Source organism: Chenopodium album, chromosome 1 (genome assembly GCF_948465745.1).
Source record: "Chenopodium album chromosome 1, dcCheAlbu1.1, whole genome shotgun sequence".
Classification (NCBI taxonomy): domain Eukaryota; kingdom Viridiplantae; phylum Streptophyta; class Magnoliopsida; order Caryophyllales; family Amaranthaceae; genus Chenopodium; species Chenopodium album.
This window is the reverse complement of record NC_137834.1, coordinates 54,811,831-54,815,690: the sequence shown is the minus strand read 5'-3', so window position 1 is coordinate 54,815,690 and position 3,860 is coordinate 54,811,831.

The window sequence follows — 3,860 nt, the reverse complement described above, 5'->3', positions numbered from 1 at the left end:
AAGTTTTTTTGCTAAAATTTGCTCTTTTTAGGCTGAATTCGAATGATTTTCGAATCGTTAAACCCCAAATTTCGAATTTGGAGGTTTTTGGTTCGGCTTATTTTTCTTGAAATTGTTTGCTCTATGTTGTTATGCTATGTTTAAGGAGTGTTTTGCAACAAATTTCATGAAAAATTGTTACGTATTGAACCTTGTATGAGCATTTCTTGTTTCAAGTTCGTTCTTGCTTCTTATTTCTAATTTTTTCTTGATTTTCAGTTATTTTGTTTGCCCATTTTGCTTATACTTGTCAATTATGCTACAATTGTAGTATTGGCGCTAGTTTTGCTTCCATGATTAACATTTTGAAAATTTTGAATCCGAAAAAATGGAGCGAAGTGTATACTTAGCCTATTTTCACCATATTCGAACTCCAAAATTGTTTGGTAGACGATAATCATGTTTAAATTACTGTTATTTGTCTAGAATTAGTTGATTCTTTGAGATTTTAGAATATAATCCTTTGAATGCTTAGTTGAAACTGGTATAGGATGGCTTTTGTGGGTGTTAAAAGCCCCATTTACTGAGTTTAATTGCAGGTATCGTAGCCCCCAAGTATGGGTGACATTCGATTTTCATGTTTTGCCCTATCGGTAGTCGTTATGCTGCCGAAATGGGTCTAGAATACGTATATTAGTTTAGTTTAAGAAATAAAATAAACTAATTAAAGAAATTTTATCCGTCATAACATGGACTCGCCTCCGTTTGTCGATGTCGAGGAGGTTCTTGTTGGTCCGGACAAGGCGGTTCGCCCTCCGAAGAGGGTAACCCATCCTCTAGAGGAGGTTCAAGAGAGACGCGTCGCAACCGATCGACGTCGCCAGGAGGAGTGGGTTTGGAAGGCTCCTCCCAATTGGGACGCTAGGGTCCTTAAGTGGGTCCCAGACCATAACGTTTCGATCCGAGGGTGGCGCGGCATCGTGAGTTTTCCGCGCCTTCGTCTCACTTTTTTTCTTTTGTTTCTTCTCCTTTTTAAACCATAACCGTTTTTTATTTTTAGAGTGAGCCTGGCATGCGTTTATATGGCTCTGGTGACCTGCGAGCCCGTTTTGACTATTTGCCCGAGGTGGCAAAGGAGATTGTAGCACTTTATAGGATTGACTCCCAGCTGGCAGCTCTTCGGGATTTATCGAGCCAGTCTGCATCGTCAGCTTTCCTCCGTGGATTGCTGGAGTTTTGGTGGGATTCCACCACCACTTTCCACATTCAATGGGGAGAGATGACGGTTACCCCTTTCGATTTCTTTATGATTACGGGTTTCCTTTTTGGAGGCGAACCTGTAGTTATTGAGCTCGTTAAGGGGTCAGACGAGAGATTGCGCGACCTTATGGGGGACCGTCTTGTGTCGACCCTTCACGTGTACGCGCAATCTTGTCCGTACTGGGTTCTTGCCAACGAATTGTTGGCTGACGATCTTGACCGGCAGTGTACACCTGAGCAGCTGGCTCGGATATACATTGCCCACGTTCTTTCCGTCACCATCTTGAGTGATCGGGGAGAGCGTTTCGCCATTGGGTTACTTATTTGCCTCAGCGATTTGGGGCAAGTAGGTAACCTGAGTTGGGCGGAGGTATCGTATGCCTGTATGTTTACGGCTATGGACAAGGCAACCCGGGTCATGGATTCCGCGGAAGCTACTGAGGTGCCTCGGATCTCGCTTACATGGCATGGTCGTATCCATGAGGTACGTATTTTAAGCTTTTCCGGTTATTACTTTCGTTTTTTTCCTTTAGGCTTATCTTTTCTCGATTTCATGCTTGAAGATACTCGTACCTTCCTTTCTTAGCCCCCAGGGTGCTTGGGGCTACCCCTTTCCCTGTCGTCCATCGATTGGTCGAGATTAAGAGGAGACGAGCTACTTCTGCCGGCGACTTTCGCCAGAGGATTCTTTCGGCGACTCGTGTGTCGGTGAGTATTCCAAACTACATGTTTTCTTTTTGTTTTTTGATTTTACTCATTTTCTAACGATTTTCACGTGGTTGTGTTTCATAGATCAATCTCCGTCCTTGGAGTTTGATCGTCGGAGTCCCTGAGGCTATCCGGACTGGAATGGTTCGATGCCGTTTGCGGGCCCTATATACGGGACTTTCGGTGTTCCAGAGGACCGACGCTTGGTTTTTAGGCGAGCGTGTTCTCCGGCCCTCTATACGGGACTTTCGGTGTTCCAGAGGACCGACGCTTGGTTTTTAGGCAAGCGTGTTCTCTTGCAGCTTTCGACCGAAGAGCCTTAGGTTCTTGCGGATCCCCCGATCCAGATGCTGCGTCCGAACATGTTTTCTACCGAGGATCGAGCTCAGGCGATCCTTGGTTATCCAGTGGAGCAGCTGGTGCTGCCGGATGCTTCTTATCCGGCTTTTATAGCATCCAGGCTAACTTCTTTTCCGGCCTTTGTTCCGGTTAGTTTCCTAACACTCCTTTTTTCGTGTTTCTATTTATTTTTCGGAATTTTGACCCTTTTTATCGTTTTTTGTCACATGTATTTTTAGCGGGTCGAGCTAGGTGGTTGGGTGCCTCCTACAGCGGAGATCACGTATACCGATGCTGCCGGATCGGTAATTCGTGAGATTTTTCCAGCGCCCGAGGATGATGAGGGGATACCGTTCGTACCTGAGACGGTTGAGTCAGTATGCCTTTTATGTATATGTACTTTAATATTTCTATTTTTTTTTGTTTCATATACATTTTTTTACTAACTATCCTTGTATTCTTGGAACAAGTTCCGCGAGAGACCGTGAACGGCATGGTGTGGACTTTACACGCTTTCCGAGCTGCTTATCGGAGAGCCCTCGTGACTTTGTCATGCCGTGATCATCGGATGATCTCGATATATATATATATATATATTTGCATCGAAGTTATTACATTTCATGTATAAATCTTCGTTTTGGATTTTGCAGGATGTGCAGCAACCGTCTAGTAGTCGCCGAGCACCCTGATTCCTCTTGTACACATTTATATATTGTTTTTAGGAAACTCATGTGTTTGTATATATATATATATATATATATATATATATATATATATATATATATATATATAGGGGGAGGCTCTCGTGAGAATTTTTCTTATGTGAGAATTTTTTTTATGTGAGAACACTCTTTATGTTCTAAATTTTTACTTGTATGTTCTAAATTTTAAATATGATGTTCTAAACTTTTCCTTAGGTGTTCTAAATTAAATCAAATGTTCTAATTTAGTATTCACATGTTCTAAACCATAAATTAGTTAAGTTTAATATCATAAATTTTAAATAACTTGTTACAAAATTTTAACTTATATGTTCTAAATTTTAAAATGTGTGTTCTAAGATTTTTAATTATATGTTCCAGATTTTAAAGCGCATGTTCTATATTTTTACTCATATGTTCTAAATTTTTTACTCACACTTTCTATATTCTATATTTGTTTGTTCTAAATTTTTATTCACATGTTCATAATCTTAAATCAAATGTTCTAAATTTTACTCATATGTTTAAAATTTCATAAAGCAGATTTTATAAATTTTTAATCACTTGTTCTAATTCTTAAATCAAATGTTCTAAACATATTACTCACTTAGATGTTCTAAATTATTACTCAGATGTTCTAAATTTTAATTTCAGACGCATGTTCTAAATTTTTACTCGTATGTTCTAAACTTTTACTCACATGTTCTAAATTTAAAATCAGTTCTCATATAAGTATGAATTCTCACATATGAACCTATTCACACCGGATCTCTCTGTCTCTCTCTCTCTCTCTCTCTCTCTCTCTACACACATATATATATATATATATATATATATATATATATATATATATATATATATATATATATATAT